The sequence below is a fragment of the Condylura cristata genome, unplaced genomic scaffold (genome assembly GCF_000260355.1).
Source record: "Condylura cristata isolate star-nosed mole 26May11 unplaced genomic scaffold, ConCri1.0 scaffold00003, whole genome shotgun sequence".
NCBI lineage: Eukaryota > Metazoa > Chordata > Mammalia > Eulipotyphla > Talpidae > Condylura > Condylura cristata.
The window spans coordinates 48,094,169-48,117,003 of NW_004567104.1; the positions used below are offsets into that span (position 1 = coordinate 48,094,169).

The window sequence follows — 22,835 nt, forward strand, 5'->3', positions numbered from 1 at the left end:
CCCCGCAGGTGACCACATGGCGTGGCAGACCTCTCCTGACCTGCCCGCTGCTCCCCTCAGCAGTGTACTTCGTCGCTCTGCCTGTTCTGCTTCCCACTCTGTTTCTGATGAATTCTCTCACCGCCCCTGCACCTCTGGCCCATACCCAAGTTCTGTATGCATAAATAAATAAAATCTTAAAAAAAAAAAACTCATCTTAATTTCTAAGAAGTACATGTATACACACACACACGCGCGCACACACACACAATATACTCAGGACTTTATAGCTAGAGGAAGAAGGCTTAGAGGCCATCTGATCCAAATTGTCTCCATTTACAGAAGAAACTGATGTTCACAGTGTTACTTGCATCAGAGAGATAAAACTGCTCAGGGAGAGCCAGAGTCCCTGCATTCTTAGTCCTCATCCTTTGGTTTCTTCTTAAATTAGTGGTAGGAAGTAAAGAGAAGAAGAGAATAGCACCAGAAGAAGTCTCACTTCTGTAGGTATTAATTTGAATATAAAATCCATTAATTTTTAATAAGTACAAACAGAAAGAAGTCAAAAGGCAAGGAAGGAGGTAAAAATCAATACAGTTCAGCCAGCTAAAACAATGGGATAAGAAGAAATAGGGAAGTGATAATGGAAGGACAGAGGAGACAAATAATAAGTAGACATAAAGGTTCTCTGGGTAGCAAAATTTACTCTCTGACATCATGCTAGGAGGTACCTTTGTAAGACTATTTTGCTCTATAGTCACAGATATTTAAGTCTGAACTACTAACGGGACAAGTGACCTCAGCATCCTCTAAGCATTTTAACTTCTCAGAATTCCCAGCTAGAAGATTCATTTTCAAAGCTAAGTGTGACTCAATGCCTTTAGAACCATCTCTTTAAAAATATCACAGGAGGTCGCCAATGAAGGCTATAAGCTCTTAATGATATTTACCCTGCTTTACTTTTCTTCATACTGTACACCACTACATACCATTAAATTACACACTAACTGCTTAATTTGTTTACTGTCTGTATTTTGGACTATATATCCTTGAGCCTCCATTTTGCAACCAACTTTACCTCTAGCACATAGAAAGGTAACAACTAGCTATATTTAGCAGTTGTTTCAATGGGACAAGAAGGGTGTAGATACATGTATAAACAAGTAAATTACAATCTAAAAGCTTTTTTGGAAAAAAAAATCTGCAATAGTGGGCTGAAAAGAACCCCTTCTTGTAGGTTTTGTTCAGAAGCCCCAAACAAATCTCTACCACTACTATTTGAAGTAACCATAGAATTAACTTACAGATACAAAATACAAATTAGGATCAGATGAAAGCAAGGACAGTGAAATCTGTTTAGCGCACTGCACAGTATGTGTGTGTAGGCAGACTAAATCAGATGTTGCTCTGCCCTGGCCCACCTCTACCTACTTCACTTTAGCTTCCTCCCCTAAATAATGAAAATAAAGGTGGTGAAAGAAGACCACGTGAATTGCCCTTGGGTATGGAATGGACTTGAAGCAAAAATAGAGTGCAGTGGTTTTGACCTTAATGAATGGTAGGTTGCTCTGTTTTTTAACCAACACCTGGGCCTCCGCTGAAGGCCTGTAAGATACAGTAACTAGGTCCACAGAGTTTGCCCTTGCAAACTCTGGCTGCTACAGACTAGCAGCCAGCCTTCCAACTACTTTGATTCCAAGATTTCTGTGGGCAATCCACCAACCTACCTGGTTTTACAGAAAAGAAGTAGTTTTTAATACTTTTGAAGTTTAGAAACTCCATGGTGAGGCTGGCTAATAATCCCTCATTAGCAGCAAACATATTACTGAGTGTCTACCTGATATTGTGCTAAGCATAAGATAAGACAACAGGCCCTGAACTAAGTTCTCCAGACACCCCACCATTCTCCAGCCCAGCTACAGCTACTGGATGGCGGCATGCTGATGACAAGAATTAAGATCAGCAGCAGCTTTTGCACAACAGCTTCAATCATGGTCCCAATTCTTGCTCCTGTTTAATGGACTCGATAAAGCAATGTAGGTAAAACAGGTCAGCTATGCATAAAAATCAAATAAAGACAAACAGTGTGGGGCTGCTTTTAAAAATTACAACAAAATATAGTCAGTCTCCAACCTTCCTTACTAATAAGACTAAATTGATCTGGACAAATTCTCAATGGTAAAACTAAAGAGTATTAATAATGGTTCATAAATCTGAAGTCTTGATTTGGCTCTGCCATCCAGTCACTGGATAAGCCTTCACACACACAAAGGAAACAATGTCAGCTACCATATCTTTCTCCCAATATGGGTGAGGGTATCATAGCGAGCAATAAGCCCTAATGTAAAGCTAGTCAAGTAGAACCAAAGGATATATAAAAACACAAGCTACTGATTCTATCATGACAGAGATAAATTAGCTTTAGCAAAGGAAAGGAATGTGAACAGGGAAAAGTCCTCACTTATGCTGTGAGAAGATTAATGTTAACTATAGCACTTGAGCCTGTGATTGCTCCAAATTATTGTACTGAGAACAGCCATGGTGATGAAATCAACCCTTCATGATGGGCCGCTTTGACAGGAGCAAATATGCCAGATTTATCACTTCCCATAGCCCACCAGCCTTGGAACAAAAGTTTAAAGGTGACCTAAGCCTCTCTCTCTCTCTTTTTAAAATTCTTTTTATAAGTGAAAACAAAAATAAGTCTCCAAGTAGAAATCACAAGAGGAATGTAAAACATTCATCACATTTGGGTTCACAAGACTTAAGTCACTGTTGCTGTTACATTTGAAGAAAAGGAAGGAGCTGGTTGGTCTAGAAGCGTGGAGAGAGCATGAGAAAGTTCCTGGTTTCTTGCTAAAGACAAAAGGTCATGCAATGAACTAGACTTGGCTTGTTAGTGTGTTTATTGGAAATGACAAAGGAGGTGAAATACCCCATAGTTTTGTGAAAAGCAATCCTTTGATTCTAAAGGGAAGATTATTCTTTAAAAATAACATCAATTCATATATTACCAAGATAGTTAAACTCTATTACATATATTATTAAAAGAAATACATTATGGTTGAGGTTGCATATCATCCTTCACGCTTTCATACAACTGGATATATGGGGCCAACTGAGGTTTTTCAGATAAAAATGAGAACAATGTTGTCAAGTGATCTGGGGTTCCACTCACTTCCCTCAAAGTTGTGCCTCTGAGATTCTTCTTACAGTCATAAAATTCACTGAGAAAAGATTCAGTGACTCAGACACAGTTAAGATTCTCTGGCCAAATTTCCCACATCTGGACTTCATCTAAATTTGTGTCCAAGTGAATTCTTCACTGGCTGATTCTACCTTCTCAGAAGTGACAGGATTAAAACTGTTTCTCCTTTTCCTGCTCTAATGAGTAAATTGTGAAAACTTTAGGTATTATCTATTCTAAGAGGAGGTTATATTCCCCAAAGAAGTGGTTCTTCTGACTTCTCAGGCATTTGATCATATTTATTATGCATCAAGTTCAAGCCCATGTGAGGGATACAGAAGGATCAAATCCTTCAAGGAGCTTACATTTAATTCAAGAGTAAAACTAATGTAACAAAAACAAATTAGCCATTGGTATAAACTAATCTAGAATGTTTGTCACAAAACAATAAGGAATATGGAGACTCAAAAATGGGGAATCAGCTAAAATGACACAAATTAGATGGAAAATGAAATGTAAATGGAGCAAGATTTTGTTTTTTTATTTTAAAGATTTATTTATTTATGCATACAAGAACTAGGGTACAAGCCAGAGGCGCAGGGGGTGAGACGATTCACCAGAGACAGAGTGGGGAACAGAACAGGTGAACTAACTGAAATATACTGCTGAGGGGAGCAGTGGGCACAACAGGGTCACAGTAACACATGGGTCACCTCTCTGGCTGGGGATAGAACTCTTGGTGCTGCTGATAGCTTCATAGGGCTGGGCTTTAACCCCTTGCCCTAGACCAAGATTTTAAAAGGCAGATTTAGTCCTTGGAAGTCTATTATAAAAAGGAAATCCAAGGTAAAAAGAGAAACTAGGTTTGAACCAGGATCAGAACACCCAAATGTGATTTTTAAATACATTATTTGGTCTTCAGAACAACTTGGAATTCCCCAGAAAGGAAGCCATCTTAAGAAAATTAAACCCTGTAGTACCATTGCTACAGGGTTCAACCAGGTTGGGGCATAAGGAGTTGCCTCAAGGCCAAAGAGGAGATACTTTGTAGGATGCAGTCCCAAAGAGCTCATTTTTCTTACAGCCAGCCATAAAGTGAAGTAGAGGATTAAATTTACTGGAGAAAATCCATTATCTATAGTAACCAAACCTAGTCATTTGAAAGGTGATGTTATTCTTTATCCATTCCTGCTACAAGGGAAACACTTCTGTCAGAAACCCATTTGAGCTTTCCTAATGATGTCTTAGTTGCCAGGAGTAAGAAGTTACTTTATACTGAGTAAAGGACCAAAGAGCATAAAGGTTTAAAAGATACCTGTTTTACCTTAAAAGGCTAAGGTGCCTGAGAGACATGCATAAAAAGTGAATGTGTAAGACAAATCTTACAATTTCTACTAAATAGTTTTTATTTTATCCCTGCCACAGATAATAAAGATTCTCTTTCAAAAGCAAATAATTGAAATTTGTCCTCTGAGGTGCTAATTTAAATAATTATAAAGTGAAAACACTTTAATTATACTTGCAACTTATCATTTTTTTTTGAGTGTCAGACACTAAAATGATTTACTTCTTTACTTTAATAGTAGCTTTATGAACTTGAACTACAATAAATGCTTTCCATATAAAGAATCATAAATAAACCTAAATCTCAGAAAATTCCAATTAAGGTCTCCATAAAGTTATGAGACATGATGAGTCATAAAATCTCTTCTGTTAGAAAGAAATGTACATTTTTGACATGTGAATTTGTACAGAAGTTGTACAGAAGAGGGAGAAAGGGAATCTAAAAGTTGATGGAGATTTTTATTCTGTGGAACTGAGATTTGAGAATCATCACAGGCTCAAAGACAAAACTTACTGCTTTCTTATTGATATAGTTGAAAGGACAGGAGTTGAAGCAAGGTCACAGAGTTAAGTCAGATTTTGGTACAATATTTCCTGTCCATGAGGTACATGACTCGTCTTTCTGGCTTTTCAATTGCTCAAGAACTGGTGTTTTGGCTTTTTCTTTTGTGTTTAGCTGCGTTTAAAGGATGGTTAAAAGTGAGGGGTAGTGAAAATGCTTTTTTAAAAAACATGCTTTCAGTGGCTGAATGTAAAATAACTTACCCTCCTGAAAATTTAAATCACAAGGTAAGATATAGTTAGGGCAAAAATGAATGGGTATTAATTCACATGACACAAAAACAAGGTAACTATATGAGCTTTAAATTTGCCATAGTTTTCACATGGATTAAAAAAAAAAACTGAGGATGCAACTTATTTAGGGAACAGTGGTTAGGGGAGGTGGAGTAGTGATTGTCCTCACCTCTCCCAGATTTGTTACTAATAACTATAATAGCCTAGTGAAATTGCCCCTTACTGCACAAGCTTAATATCCCCTAGATCAGATTCATCTTGGAAAAAACTAACTCAAGAAGAGAAAGTAGGATCAAGCTCTGTGTTCACAAAATTCTTTTCAATACACAGAAGTGGCATAAAAGGAAAATAACCTAGATGGTCTGAACTGTGAATCAAGAGAAAATTAAAGAAGCCTCAGACAACTAAAATAATTTCAGTTTATACAGTACATAAAAAAGGATAAAACAAAGACTCAAAAAAATGGTCATTCACTGTATATTCCAATAAAGTCTGGAATAAAACTTTCTCATTTGTCTGAAATAAAACTTTACATATGGCCCAAACTCTAGCTCACCAGAACATCATGGAGGGAAGTAGGAATCATCCTCAGAAACTAGGAAAAGTGTGGGTAAGGATAAATAGAAGATGCTCACTATGGTCAGGATCTAATTTGTTCAGGAGAAAGCCACGCCAGGCATCAGCCTTCATCTTCCACTGCTCTAACCTCTGAATATCAATCAATAATATTAAATGTTCCCAGTTCCCTTACCCCTTATTTATTGAGTTGTAGTTAAAAAGAAGAGGAAAAAGTTCTCTAGGGACTAAAATGCTTTACAAACTATACTCTGGGCTCCCAGCTTCCCTTTTTCTCATGGCAAACTGTGTGACTTCAGTAATCACAATAAAACAAAAGCCTCTGTTGTTGTGGTTTCAAAATTTCTGAAGTTTGAATTTCCCACTAACAAGTTACAAAATGTTTGGTTTCCCAAACATACCACATTAGCCACTGCCTTTGTGCAAGCAGTCAGATGACATAGAGGTGAAAACCAGTGAACTCATCCACATGACTGGTCCCTGTTTGGCCTTTTATATTAAATCTGATAAAATAAACACCAGTGAATTAATGCACAAAAGTCAAATAAAAGGAAAAGGCTCCTTAAAAAAGACTTAAGAAACAAGGAGCCTAAATTTTTTGGCTTAGAATAAGACCTGGAAAAGGATAACTTTGTAAGTTTTTAAAAAGGAGGTAATAAGAGAAAATCAACCAGCTAACAAGTGTTAAAAAAGAATAACACTAATTCTCTAAAATACCTATTTGTAACATCTATCTGAATGATGTATATACATAATAGGTGATCTGGGAATAGAAAAAAAATTCTGTAGCCACATTAGAATGCTCTTTTAAAGAATCCATTTTTGTTTTTCTCAAACCTCTAAGTTACAAAAGGCACATCTAAATACAAATGCATTTTGAACAATAAAAAAATACATGGAAATATTCTTAATTAGGTAAAACCGGTTCTGACAATTATAAAATTATATAGTTCTATGCCTTTGAAGTCTGTCTAAGAAAAGGCTGCCTATTAAAAACATTTTCCGAGAACTTTAGGTTCCTTGAAATGTTCTACGGAAATGGTATTTTTGACAAACCCATTCCTCTGGGGAACATGAGATGTTATTACTGGCAAAAATCACAATTTTAAAATCATCTAAAAATAATTATGAATTTGTGCCAAATGATTAAACTTATTTTATTATTGCAGTGATTAAGAGAATATTTGGTAATGTATCATGATCAAGGCTGAAGTGGCCATAAACTTAAGAAAATGCTGCGACAAAACAGTGTACTACAAGTGGCACTCGTTTTCTGTGCCTCTGGTGGGCAGAATATTACAACACACAAATTCACTGGAGAGTATGGTATATAAGATATGTGAGATAGGAGGTGTGGCGAGCAACAGCTACATGGGCATTCTGAAGAACCAGAATGCCAATTGATAATCTGGCAAATTATTTAACTTTTATTTTATTTAAAATGGGGGATATTCACTGCCTGGACTTTCCAGAACATGGTACATGGCATACAACAGTTGCTCAGTAAATGGTAAGTCTTTACCATTATCCATAGCTGGTAGAAGAAAGGAACTCAGTATCTGTTTCTTACAGTTACTCTTACACTCCAAATTGATAAAACAGAATTAAGATATCTGTTCAAATACTTAACAAATATTTATTGAACATCAATAAATATGAAGCACTATTTTTGAACTATAGTGTTGAATATACCAGTAATTGAATAATCGTTGAATGAAAAACACACGCACACATGCATACACATAGCCCTAAACCTACTGGAATGAAGTTTATGTTCTAGTAGGAGATACCGACAATAATCAAATAAGTAAAATATGGCAGATGGTATAGGGAGTAAGTTCAGTGGCTCCTTGGGGAGCCAGTCAGGCCACAGATCCTGTTGTGTTCAAGGGACACAAAGGAAGTTGGTATAAGTGGAGTGGAGTAGAGTGAGCAAGAGAATAATAGGAAGGGGTAACCAAGGAGGTAAGGACAGAATGCCAGAATGAACTTACACTGACAGAAAGGGAGAAGAGCCCAATTCTCTCTCTGGGCTTTCTAGCACCTCTGCAGCCTGAATAAATGGAAAGAACACATGCTTTGTAATTAATGAGATTTTATTTTGATTTGGTTATTTGTGTTGCTCGGCGAATTATTTAACCTCTCTGATTTTCAGGGTTTTTTTGTCCCTATCCTCTGTAAAATGGAAATATTATTTACTTCATACAGTTGTAGTAAAGACTAAGATCAAGTAGCACAAAGTAGACCCCTAATATGTTTGTTCCTTTCTATAAGCTATGTCCCACACTAGGCAGAAGCTGGGAACTGTTTCAGTTCCAAGATTACCATAACAGTGCCTTATATGGTAATTAATCTGCCTGGACTTCAGTTTTCAACTAGGAAAATGCAGATACACATTGTAAAAATATGCAACATTAAGGTGCTGTTATAAAGTTAAAATAAAATATTACTATTATAATTTTTTAGTTTATTAATTTATGCATACAAGAACTGAGGTATTGGCCAGAGGTGCTGGGTGTGAGAGGATTCACCAGAGGCAGAGTGGAGAACAGAACAGGCAAATCTACTGAAATATACCACTAAGGGGAGCAGCAGGAGAGGTCAGTTGCATTATGCATGTTAGCTCCTTGGCCAAGATTCAAAATCAGTGCTGCAGTGGCTGTGGATAGCTTCATAGTGCTGAGCCTTAGTCCCTTGCACCACCAGGGAGATGCCTATTATAATTATTTTAATATTAAAGAGTTTCAAAATAGTAAATGATTCCCATTCTTCGACATTATTTGATTTTAAAAAGTTCCATAAATTTTAATTTTTAAAGCTTTAAATAGTAAGGGTTTATTTAGCAGTTTTGGTAATTTTTATTCCCTAATGGGAATATCTCTGATCTAATGGGAAAATCTCTAAGAGATGTTAAACTGCAAAATAAATCAAGGTGCCAGTGCTAAAACTAAGTTACTTTTTATTTTAAAAAGGGGAAAAAGGGGGGAGGGAAGTGCATGGGACTATGGTGATGGCACATGGGTACTCGGTGATGGGAAACCCACGGGGATTACAATTGAGGAAAAAAAAACATACAAAATGATGTAAAAATAAACTATTATAAATAAAAAAAGAGAGAAGAAAACTCTTTATTTGCATTTACTTATATATTCAAACACATCCTAGAAGCATATATAAGAAAACTATCTGGTCATAGACTGGGGAGAGGTAAATGGGCAGCTCAAGAATGAGAAGACATTTCACAGCACACCTTTAAGATAGATATATTTTTAAAACATGTATTACTATATATATTTAGGAATGCAAATCTAAAATCCAAGACTGAAATGGAAGAGTTAAAAAAGTTAGCAAAATAAACTTTTTATAACTACAAAACTAATTAAACAATACTATGAAAACCTCATATTCTCAGATAATTTAGTAATCCATTCTTTAACCTGTTATTTTGTATTTTCTTTTGAGGTGCTCAAAAACAGAAAACATCCTCAATATTATTCTCCACATTTATCATATAGAAACCAAACCCAGAAGTAGTACATATAAAAAAAGACTGTGTTCTCCAGTTCTGTGTCAAACTAGCCCACTCCACCTATGAGTCCACAAGAAAACTAATTCTCCGAGTATCTGATCCAGAAGAGAAAATGCATGTTCTCACTTAAGTAATGAAAAAACAGATAAAGAGAGCAAAATATCAGAGTGGATTTATGACATTTCACTGAATAATGTATATTCTTAGCATTGTTTTCTTCCAGGAAGGCGGGAGAGCTCTTGAGTAGATCTGTGGACAAAAGAGAAATGGAAAATACTAACTAATCCCAAATTTGAGCAGCAGATAATGAAGTGTTACAACTCTCAGAGACAACTAACATCAACAAAAATCTAAAAAGTTTTGCCAAACTATTTCCTAAAATGGTGGTTCTCAACCAGAGGTGATTTTTGTCTTTTTTTTTTCTTTTTGCAGTGTGGGGAGATAATTCTTGTTATCAAAACTAAGTTGGGGGGTACTGTGTTATTTCTGGTATTGAGTAGGTACATGCTACTATAACTCTACAATGCAAAGCAACCCTAACCACAAACACCCCTCACCCCCTTGCCACTAACACTGTCAGTTAGAAGAGATAACAGAACCATCCCAAAATGTTTCTTGCCCAGAAGATCACGTAGCACAGAATACGACAAGCTTCTTCCACTCTCAGGATCTGACTTATGAGAATTAATATGGAGATTTCTCAGTAAAGTAATACAATAACAGGGGGCTTCCAATTGCCACAGCTGTTAAAGTTTCAGTGCTATCAAGCTATCACCAGCCACAGCAGCATGAGTTCAATCCCTGCCCAGGGAGGTGACCCACATGGCACAACAGACCTCTTCCTGTCTCGCCTACTCCTTCTCTCAGCAGTATAGTTCAGTAGATCTGCCTGTTCTGCTCCCCCACTCTGTGAGCCCTTTTACCCCCTGCACCTCTGGCCTACACCGCAGTTCTTATATGTATAAATAAATAAATAAATAAAGAGATTGCTCAGTTACACTAGAAGTGGGGTAGAAGTGGGGAAGCCAAGATTCAAAGTAAAAATCAAACTTCATTTAAATTTCTCCCCCGCATTACCTGACTCCCATAGTATCTCATTGGTGCTTTGGGGCTAGCTAATGCATACATTCCTTTTTGGGTACCCCACCTGTCCTTTTCAGCCACCTGTATTAGTGTTATCTCCACCTGGAACAATAGGGAATGGGTAGTAGGAAATACGACATTCAAAAGAATTCAACCCCATTTAAAAGAAGGCTACTATAAGTCAGACTGCTAAGATACAGATCACAGATCACACAGATAACAAAAGTACAAATTCAACCACAGAAATGGGAAGGAAGGAATGGAAAGAATGATAAACAATGAAAGTGTTAGGAAGCTGAAGTCCAATATCATGACATCATCATCAAATTTAAACTTACAGATGACCCTGCTGCCATGTATCAGATACTCTAAGAAACACACATACCTGTGATAATCCAAGGTACCACATATTGGGTGGCTTTTTGAATGAATCTTCTTAGAGACTTACATGGCAGACAAGGGAAGTCATTCATAGTTGTCATAGTAGGCATTGAAAATCAGGACATACCCCTCTGAAGTCTGAATCTATTGAAAGACATGCTAGGTTTTGTTTGGGGGGGGGCAGGAGGGAAAGGGGTAGTAGGAGCAATCAAATACAAAGTCTGGAAAGGAAAAAATGTTGAAGTTTATCTAAGGAATTTGCTTCAAGTGATAAAGAACCTCATTCGGACTTATGTGTGGGATAGGGAAAACAACACAAAAAGAACAGGCTCTTCAGTGTAGCAGTTATTTGCATTAATTGGTTTTCCAAAAATTCCTTCTTGATAACCATAATAAATTGTAAGTATGGCAAAAAATGAACAAAGCCATCTAAGTAAGAGGCAAAAAGAAAAATGCATCTGAGTAGGCGTTTTCTAATAAAAAAGCTTAAAATCTAGAAACAAAAGCATAGTAGTATTAAATGAATATCCATTATCTGATGGTTCTTTCTAGAAAAATGACAGTATAGCATTGAAGAAACAAGAACGTATTTTCCAGGATCTAAGTAAGATGCTGACTTACATGTGCTGTCCTTCCCTGTTCCTATTTCCTCTCCCAGGCTTAGACTAAGCACCGTTTAAGTCTCCACCTGGCCCTTTGATGGAGGCTTGGAGAGTTTTTCCTAGTTGATTCCACAATTTAAAGTTGAAAATAATCTCTTTGTAGTATCACTCATCACACTCAGTGCCTGTGAACACTCAGACCAGCCTTTTCTGATCTTGAAACCTCACCATCGTTTTTTGTTTGTTTTGTTTTTTAATTCTAGAACTTTGTCTCAGTTTTTTTCTTTTTTCTTGCTTTTAGGAGTGAAATTTACCACAATACCAGTTCCTCCATTTAATTTGAGGACTTCATGCACTCTTTTCAGGATCCTGTTTTTCTGCTAAACACTCCCAAGCTTTCTTTTATTAATAGGTCATTTGACAATTTACACGTTATTACTTCCCTTCTTCTGACCCCCAGGGAGCCAAACAAGATTGTTCAGATGATGAAGAGTTCTGACTCATGGTGTCCCACTTTTACCATGTATTCCTCTGACACCAGCTAAAGCCTCCTTTATTACTTCATGCCCTAGTTCTTGTTTCACAGTAAAGGAAAATAGTAACCAGCTAGCTGGATCTAGACCCATTTATGGTGTCTCTAAATGCTCTCAAAGATGATGACAGGATTTTCAGTAATAAGGACATAAAGCAGATACAGATGCACACTCATACTCATCTAGCAGATGCCAAAAAAAGTGTTACTGTTCTCCCAGATCTTGCTGACCAAGTCAAATGAATTAAGCATTGCATTATGACTGTGGTATGCAGTGGTTGTAATTTTTAAAAAACCTTTGACTTGTAAGAGAAATAAAAGGAAGCAGTATAAATAGAATGAAAAAGACTGGTCATGGCTATTTTTTTTTTTACAAGTGCTCCTAAAAATTAGACAAAACAATGAAAAGCCCCATTGAAAAAGCAGGGGCTAGAGCAAGGAAACAAATTGTAGGCCTGATTACCAAGAACCTCTCTCAATGTAAGGAAGCTTTCCAATAAATTCCATGTAATTACTTTGCAAACATTTAGAGCTCTGTGGTCCTATACCGTGAACATAGCTGCTACTGATGCAATGCAATAATTAAAATAACTATTAGTTAGGAATTGCTAAAAGATATAGTGGGATATAATCACAGTCAGACTATCAAAGTCTACCCATGAAAGCAAATATAAGACTGAATAAAGAAATATATGTAGATTTTCTGCATAGTAATTAACATGTCAAATCAGGAAGAAAAACAATGTATTGACTAACTCTGCAAGAATGATAGCAAATAATAGGATTATTGACTGAAGTAAGGTTACATACTTAAGGCTAGAATGAGTGACACACTCATGTTTAATTTTTCTTAAAAAAAGACCAAGGGGGCCCTCCCTGGTGGCGCAGCGGGTTAAAGCACTGCACTAAGAAGCTAAGGCCACTGCAGCATGAGCTCGATCCCCGTCTGCCCCGGAGGTGACCACATGGCGTGGCAGACCTCTCCTGGCCCGCCTGCTGCTCCCCTCAGCAGTGTACCTCCTCAATCTGCCTGTTCTGCTCCCCACTCTGTCTCTGGTGAATCCTCTCACCACCCTGCTCCTCTGGCCTGTATCCCAGTTCTGTATGTATAAATAAATAAATCTTTAAAAAAAAAAAAAAAAGACCAAGGATTTGTTATCATTACAGTTTGTTGACTGAGAACTATTATAAGTTATGACCAATGAGGTGCAAGGGAGCAGGAATGTTTTGACAGACAAGTTTCCAATTGACAACCATAAAAACAAACTGACAAATTACAAGCACAGTAGCTTCATATAGTAGGTACTCACTATAATTATTTCATAAAGGTCTGAAATGAATTAAATGTCAGCTCATCTACACAGAGCTGCGGGGGGGGACCCATGTATTTTTTTTTTTAATTTTTAAAAAAGATTATTTATTTGTGCATACAAGAACTGGAGTACAGGCCAGAGGTGCAGGGGGTAAGAGAATTCACCAGAGACAGAGTGGGGAGCAGAACAGGCAAGTGGACTGAAATATGCTGCTGAAGGGAGCAGTGAGCAGGCCAGGAGAGGTCTGCCACATCATGTGGGCCACTCCCTGGCCAGGATTAAACTCCTGCTGCAGTGGCTTCAGATCACTTCACAGTGCTGTGCTTTAACCTGTCATGCAACCAGAGAGGGCCTGGGTGGGCCCATTTTAAAATCATGCAACTATGTGGTTTTCATGCCTTTATTTCAGATTGTGGTTCTAAAAACCATATCTTACGAAGACAGTTTTGTCATTTAGGAGTTTCCTAAGAACACAGAGAGGGGCAATTTGAAGGCAGAAAACCTTTAATCTTCTATCTATGGTGGGGCACAAATAACTAGTTTTATTTATGATAAAAATACTGAAGCAGGAGGTAGACCAGTAAGTAGTTCTCAAATGTGGTCCCTTTTAAAAGGTTTGCAAGTCAAAGTGATTTTCACTCACAAGTACACAAGGGGTTTTTCAGTGGTTATATGACATGTGGTGACATCACTGCTATGACAGCTAATGGAATGTGTGAAACAAATCCAAGAATGCATCCAATGTCTTAATTAAGCCAGACTTTAGAATTTGCAGAAATATAAAACAACACAGTCTTCTTACTAGGGTTTTTGTTTTTTTTTACACAAAGCTGTTATACACAAAAAAGCAGTATTTATATTAGTATAGTGGGTTTATTATTTTTAGTGAAGATGTTAATATTTTATAGATGTATTACTTTGCATTTTTAATGCAGTAAATATTGACACATATAACTCACACAACCAAAAGTTTCTCTAGAGGCTTCAATTTTTAATGAGGCTAAAAGTTTGAGAACTACTGCCCTGGAGACTTTACTGAATTGTACTGGAATTATCTGATCATTTTTTCCTAAAAGCCTACAAAGTCTTAGAGAACAGGAACCTTACCTGTTCTTCTCAGTACAGCCTCATACTAAGGACTAGCGAGTCCTTTGTTGTTTGTTCATTAAATAGACAGTGTCTTGCTATATGCACAACATCAAAATCTTTAAATTCAAGATTGACATAGTGAATACAGTGGGGTATTTATCTCTTGAAAATAACAGATAAGAAGCAAAGCTAACTTTAAAGTTGTTCACTATTTACAGGTTGATCGTTATAGTTAACTGAAATAACACAATGACATTAATAGCTTGCAGAATTGTTTTTTACTGCTTGTCAATCATTAAATTTACATGAGCCGGTTGTCTAAAAAACTGGAAAAGTAGAAATGTAAATGATATGTTATGGTGTTATAGATATTTCCTTTTCAATTACATTTGCTGTTGATGTAATTTTGCTTGTATCATAAACATTTGCCCAGTAGAGTTCTGCATGCTGAAGAAAAAATAAGAACCACACCTTTGTTTGTATCTATGAAATCACCAAAGGAGGGTAAGGGGCTAGAATGTGAACATTTACTGCCCATCTCTCCTGTCCTCAAACAAGCAATACATATAGAAATTTTAAAAATCTATAGAGTTCTGAAAATCTAACACAGAGATATGAAAAAGCAAGAGAAGGAGATGTTTCAGGAGTCTTGATTCTTTTTAGAGGACAATAATGAACTTGGAGAACACTGATGGGAAAATAATTTATACTTCATTTTTTTTAATGCCACATACATTCAAACACTAGAACATCTTTTTTAAAAAATGAATGAAATGACTTAACGTAATTCTAAAGTATTTTCCACAAGGTCTATTTATTCATTTTTTTCATTCATTCAAAACACATTCATTTGTGGTGGATACTGTAGAAAACACAAATGAATCATATGTTTCCTGTTCTTACCAAGTTTATAGTTGATTAGGCTTGATTATACATATCCTATACATAAGACAAAAAATCAAAAGTAGTAAGAATTATAATATAAATTATTATGGTTATGATGTGTATTATATTATTTAGATGGACCATCTGCTTCATATGTATGTTACATGATGCATATTACATTCAATGTTTGCATAGATAAAATATAGTCATACATGTGTGCTGACATGTATATGTAAATAAAAACTGAAAAGGTTCTCTGAATGTATAGTTTATAATAAAGAACATTCAAGATGACAGATGTGATGTTTTTCAAGAAACAAGGAACTGGCATTGCACATAATAATAGTGATAAATCACATTTGTTATAACAGTTTGGGCCATAAGAGAAATTCTAAAGAAAAGCTGTAATAAGACATTGCTTTAAGCTGATTTGGATTTAGCTACCTCACATATGTGTCTATAAAACCAGCTTCCACAACCTGTTTTTATTGGGCAGATTTCAGTGACTTGCACAATCCTGTGGTGTCAGTACTTGAACATGAGTATGAGTACTCCAAGACAGTAGTCCTCAAACTGAGGTACACAAACTCTTGAGGAGAACACAAGTTTCAAAAGCCCAAGCATGGAGAGTTTTAAGGGCTTCACTGTCTATACCTGTTATTCACACACATATGCTTTCCAAAAGTGATCTGCCAAAAAGTATTTGTGCTTTGTGGGCTCTTCCTTTCCAACAACCCTTTCAAAGTAATTGCCTCCTTAATAAAATCTTATCAAATGGATCAGCCTAGGTTGGAAACCCTTCTGAGGTGCAATGAGACAACCACAGAAAAACTCACTCTTGGGGAGTCCCATCAGAGCAGAACAGCAGCAGCTTCAGAAGGATGGCACAGTGGTCTGAAGACAACTCAGAGCAAGTCCCCATCTCTCCCTAACCTGTGCCTTATCTCTTTTAGAAGTAAAATAGTTCCCAAAGGCATGTGTAATTAAACACCTACTTATATTGAAAAATGAGGTTAGACTTTCCTGAATGTCTGATTTAAGTGAGTGGTTTGCCAGTGATAACTTTTAGGTTACATGGCAGATTAAAAAGATTTATCTTTTGAAATTATTTAAACCTTAAATTAAAAAAAAATGTAAATGTCAGTTTTAAAATGTGTTAAGGGGCACTTAGTTTAAAAAATTATTATAGAACTGTCACAAGTTAAAACAATCACATTATAATAGCATCAAATATAATAAAATACTTAGGAATAAATTCAGTCAAGGTGCTAAAAGATTTGCATAGTGAAAACTGTAAGACATTGATTAATTTAACAACAACCTGAACACAGATAAATAAAAAGTCTTTTTCATGGTTGGAAGAATAACAAAAATGAATTTAATAACAAAAAAGAATTTAATAAAAATAATCATACTACCCCAATAATCTATAGATTCAATGTAAACCTTATCAAAATTCAAATGGCATTCTTAATTGAAATAGAAAATCCCTACTATATGGAAAAACAAAAGGTTACAAATAACCAAAGCAATTTTGAGAAAGAACAAAATATGAAATATCACATGTCCTAATTTCAAACTATATTACAAAGATATAGTAATAAAAACAGTAAGGGACTGGCATTCAAAAAAGAAACAGAGACCAATAAACAGAAAAGAGCGTGTGGGAGGGGTGTGTGTGGGGGGGGAACTAACCATATATGGCCTGTTAACAACAAAAGAGTCAGCATATACAATGGAGAAAGGATTAGTATCTTCATTAAATGGTGCTAGGAAAACCTGATATTCACATACAAAAGAATGAAGTTGACTCTTACCTTTCTTACATCTTATAAAAAAAAATTCAAAATGAAATGAAAAGTTTGAATGTAAGACCAGAAATTGTAAAAGTTCTAGAAAAAAACAGAGGGGGAAAGCTCCTCTAATTTAAGCATGGCTTTTTGTTGTTGTTGTTATAACAAAGCAAAAACAACAAAACAAAAATAAACAAGTAGGGCTACATCAAAATAAAAGATTTCTGCAGGCCCTCCCTAGTAGTGCAATGGGTGAAAGAAGTGCAACACTGCAAAGCTAGCCACAGCCGCTTCACCATGAGTTCGATCCCTGTCATGCATATGGTGCAGCAGACCTCTCCTGTCTTCCATGCTGTTCCCTTCAGCAGTGTAATTTGTTAATCTGCCTGTTCTGCTCCCCATTCTGTCTCTGGTGAATCCTTTTACTGTTCACTGCCCCTGCACCTCTGGCCTGTATCCCATTTCTGTATGAATCGATAAATCTTAAAGAAAAAAAAAAAAAGACATCTGCACAGCAAAGGATATCATCAACAAAATGAAAAGGTAGCCTTCAGAATGGGGGAAAATATTTATAAACTAAGTATCTGATAAAGGGTTAATATCCAAAATTTGATCAGTGAAAAAAATCAGAAGGAAAAAGAAAAGTATCAGGTGGTTTCACTTATAGGAAGTATATAAGGAACTGAACAGGGGTCAGAAAATAAGACAAAATCAGCAGGCAAACTACAGAATTGAGACATACAGCAGGGAGGAAGAGGAATCAAAACAGGAGGGAAGGACACAAAGGACAACAGTGACAGTTCATGGGTGTGGTGGTAGTGGGAGTTTTATGGGGATTATACCTGAGTAGAGATATCAAGTATTGTACAAAAATGAAAACTGATGTGAAAATAAAAAAGGGTTACTACCCAAAATATATATAAAGGAACTCAAACAATTCAACAGCAAACAAATGATCAAATTAATCAGAGGATAAGGGATTTGAATAAACATTTTTCCAAAGAAGATAAACAAATGACCAACATTGAGTGTATTGAAGAATTTGTTTTTAGAGATTTATTTATCTATGCATACAGAACTGGGGTACAGGCCAGAGGTGCAGGGACAGTGAGAGGATGACCAGAGACAAAGTGGGGAGCAGAGTAGGCAGATGAACTAAATACACTGCTGAGCGGAGCAGCAGGAGAGACAGGAAATGCCTGCTTTAACCTGTTGTGCTACTAGAAAGGGCTCTGAAATATTTTTCATCCTTAAAAAAAAAAAAAAAAAATACAATTGGAAAAAAAAAAAAAGAAGGAATTTCCATTTGTAACAATATGGATGAACCTGGAAGGCATTGTGCTAAGTGAAATAAGCCAGAAAGAAAACACAGAGAAAGACATAATGCTTAGGATCATTTGTATGTGGAAAATGGAAGAAAAAAGTTGACCCTTTAAACAAAGAGTAAAAGTGGTGAAGTACCAAAAGCTGGGGAGAGTCTGAGTGACAGAACTAGTGAGTGGTTGGTGAAGGGATACAAATTTTCTGTTACAAGATGAATAATTCTAAGAATCTAATATAAAACATGGTGGATGAAAACAGTTAATACTATAGCATACAAATGAAATCTACTAAGAAAGACAAATAAGTGTCATCACATGCACAAAAATGAACGTGTAAGGTGATGAATGTGTTAATTTAGTGGTAGAAATCCTTCCACAGTTTATTTACCAAATTACTATTTTCTATGCCTTAAAGTAGCTTACAATTTTGTCAGTTATACATATCTCAATGAGCTGGAAAAAAGCAGGTAACACTTGCCATAGAGAAATGCTATGATTATACATGAATATGCTAGCTTTGTATATTATATATTAAAAAACAATTTTAGGTGATAAAATAGCAAATACTTGAAAACTGCTGTTCTGTAAGATAGGAACACTTTGTATGTAGACTAGGTTCTTATATTGGTTTGTGTTCTTTGTTGGCGGGACAAAATGGGGAAACAGCACAGGCTTTGCCCCTTGCTGACCTTCTTTAGCCTCAGTTTTCAAGCTTATAAAGTAGAGATTACCCCTAAATCCTGTAAATTTACTGTAAGAAACAGAAATCAGTGAACTGATAGACATAGCTCAATGCTTGGCAGAATGTCATCAGCACTAAATAAAGGTGATAATTATAATCTATATGTTAGTATATGGATACTCAAAATCATTTACTGATTTTGTTAGCAATCCCAAAGTCAAAGATAATCTGTAGTACTATTAAAAAACTAAAATAAATCACCATTAATGCCTAAAACCTGTTTATATGCAAAGACAAATAATGGAGACAAAACACCAGGTTACTATTGGTTAAAAACCCAATCATAGGCCCTCCCTGGTGGTGCAGTGATTTAAAGCACAGCACTAAGAAACTAAAGCCACTTCAGCATGAGTTCCACCCCTGCCCCAGAGGTGACCCACACAGGACAGTAGACTTCTCCTGACCTGCCCGCTGCTCCCCTCAGCAGTGTACTTCAATCAATCTGCCTGTACTGCTCCTTGCTCTGTCTTTGGTGAATCCTCTCATTGCCCCTGCCCTTCTGGCCTGTACCCCAGTTCTGTATGCAAAAATAAATAAATCTTAAAAAAAAAACCCAAAACCAATCATACTAAAATGGAAGCAGGCTTACCACACTCAAATACATACATTCCTCACCCATGACACCAAAACTGTGTAAAACAGCCACAATCCCTTATCTGCAATTTTTACAATCTAAGAATTATTAATTAAAAACAAAGATTTTGCTATTTGTGACATCAAATGAATTCATTTGCATGAAAACCTGAATAGATATGAAGCTATTTATTATCTTAATTATCCCACTTAGTGTAAACTATTTACAAAGGTTTGCTACAGAAGTATTCAGATTTGCTTTAGGTGGTATGGTGCCACAGGGCCTTACTGGAGCTGTATATAGCGGACATGCCTTTCTAAAATTTGAAAACTCTAGGATTTCTTTTTTTTTTTTAAAGATTTATTTATTTGTTCATACAGAACTGGGGTACAGGTCAGAGTCTCAGGGGTGGCGAGAGGCTTCACCAGAGACAGAGTGGGGAGCAGAACAGGCAGATCGACGAAGTACACTGCTGAGGGGAGCAGCGGGCGGGTCAGGAGAGGTCTGCCACGCCATGTGGTCACCTCCCCGGCAGGCGGGAATCGAACTCATGCAGAAGTGGCTTAAGCTTCTCACTGCAGTGCTTTACCCCGCTGCGCCACCAGGGAGGGCCCAACTCTAGGATTTTTAAAGCATTTGCCATCATAAATTTTGGATAAGTGATTGTTCACTTCAAACAACTTAAATACAGTCAACACTTGGCAAGTTGCTTAAAGTGTTAATCACACACATATACACTTTTTTCCCCCAAAGATAAAATACAGGTTCCTCCCTGGAGGCACAACGGGTTAGGATACAGCACTGCAAGCTGGCCGCAACTGCTTCAGTGTGAGTTTGATCCCCAGCCTCGGAGCTGACCCACATGGTGCGGCAGACCACCCCTGACCTGCCCACTACTCCCCTCAATAGTGTACTTTGTTGATCTGCCTGCTCTGCTCCCCACTCTGTCTCTGGTGAATCCTCTCACCACCCCTGTACCTCTGGCTTGTACCCCAGTTCTGAATGCATAAATAAATCTTAAAAGAAAAAAATATACCCAGTCAAATATGTGTGTGTTTATCCTTGCATTAATAATTCAGTTAGCTTCCTTCTTCAGGGTACTTTGTCTCATAGGTCAGGTTTCCTTTTTAAATCCATGGGATTTAAAGTTAACTTTTGCAAAGAAATGCCTTTATAACAATAAATGAACCTCAAACTTCAACCCTCAAATGATCCTGAAAATAAGACAAGAAATAGTGAGTGATTTTGGGTAAATCTACTAAAAGAGGCATAATCTCAATCTCTCTCTCCACAAACACATACATGCCTATACAATATGTAATAGTGTTACCACCATCCAACTGGTTCTGAAAAAGTTCCATCAGGGCATTCCTTCTCACTGGCTGCCAACCCTAAGCTCCAAGGTTGATGCTTGGGGGTATACCTCTTTCCCCATATTAACTCCTTTTTCCATTCCTGAAAACCGTGTGACTAACCTATTGCTGGCCCTATGGTGTGCTCATGGAAGTAGCCCAGGGAAATAGCAAGTTATTAAGAAACAAATAGTAAGAAAATGCTGAGAGCAAATATATTCAAATTATGGGTTGTAAGATGGGGTTCTAGAACACAAGGTGATACCAGCCAATGCCCAGAAACCATGAAAAGAAACATGGCTTATACCATGCTGAAAAAGATGCATTATGCTTACAGCCAAAAACAGTAAATATAAATAAAACTTCTTAGAAATCTTTGCTAGTTACAGCAATGCCAAGATTCACTAATCACCATTTACTGTTAATGCTCTTTACACTGAAAAACAGTCTTCCTTCCCTTATATCCTGAGAACACACCTCTGTTTTTTCATGAAAATGATATAACACATGGTATTATTTAATAAGTTGAAAAGAAATCCTGAAAAGTTTTTGTGACTGTACTCTAATAAAAGTCCAAGAACTATAATTTAGAAAGGGGAAAATATTTTGCTACAGTTATGCTCAGCACAGTGTTAAATACAATACAAAAGTGGACAAAAGAAGCACTTAGCCAAAGTTACTTTGCCATCAAAGCTGTTTTCCTATGGACTCTGCTACTAGGTTGTGAAGTCCCATGACCACTCTTAAAGGAGGGGCCATGTTTCTCTTCAGACTCCCAGGTGTCTCAAACAGGGAGTGGGGCAGGGCCAGAAGACATGGCAAATCTCTTGCCAAGACTGAGGATGAGATCATCACCATCCCCACCCCAGCATTCAGCCCAGCTTCTTCAGAATTTCACAGACCACAACCCTTAGGTCAGTCTCCTGTCAGGTTCAAAAATGGGGGGAGGGAGGAGAAGAAGAGGGATCTTTCTCACAAAAAACGCTGGAGATTCTTGTATTATGCAATTATTTTAAAATGTGCTCCTCTAGAGTAATGTAATCAGAGAAAAGAACACATCATATCACAAAGGGGACTCTATTTCCAAGAAGACTGGCTCCATTTAGTTTTCTTTGAAAATGTACTCCCAAATCCTTAAATAACTTTCAAAAATAAAGTTCTGTGACAAAGATTAAAGACATTTTAGATAATTCATTCCTAGAAGATTAATAGTATAAAAACTCTTTATGTTTCATCAGAAAATAAATATAAGCACTTACAAGTTCTTCAGTCCAGTTCTTCTGTGTAACAATGCTACACAGCTGTAATTACATCCTTTATAATCAGCCCATTCCCAATATAATTAAAAGGGTCACAAATTTAAGACTATGACCTCACTATTGAAGACAAAAGTGGGCAGAAAAGAGTTTACATTGTATGTAAAATAACCTCCAGCTAGGCCAATGTATTGAAAACATTAAAAACTGTCTTAATACAATCATCACTTAAAAGGAAATCATTATGTTCCTGATAGTTTTTCCTCCATCATTCCTAGCATCTGACTCATCAAAAAGTTATTTCCTATCAAGCTCTGTGCTCTTTCCACTTTATGAAAATTCAGTTGCTTCAGATGCCTCTCCATTCCCATCACCATCTACTGTGATAACAAAGATATATGTGAAGTGGTACCTGGCACAATGTCAACCCAGTTTTAATTTGCAGAGAGGTCTATCTGTGAGCTGTATAACTTCTCATGTGAAAAAAGTATCTTAACCAAA

General features: G+C 36.6%; 2 protein-coding genes across 2 annotated transcripts in view; one reads left to right on the forward strand and one right to left on the reverse strand.

The window, feature by feature from the left end:
* Positions 1-22,835, reverse strand: part of CMSS1 (cms1 ribosomal small subunit homolog (yeast)) — a 326,190-nt gene that overhangs the window by 279,567 nt on the left and 23,788 nt on the right. The window lies entirely within an intron of this gene.
* The window catches only part of FILIP1L (filamin A interacting protein 1-like), a 30,908-nt gene that overhangs the window by 3,793 nt on the left and 4,280 nt on the right, over positions 1-22,835 (forward strand). The gene's annotated exons all lie outside the window — the stretch shown is intronic.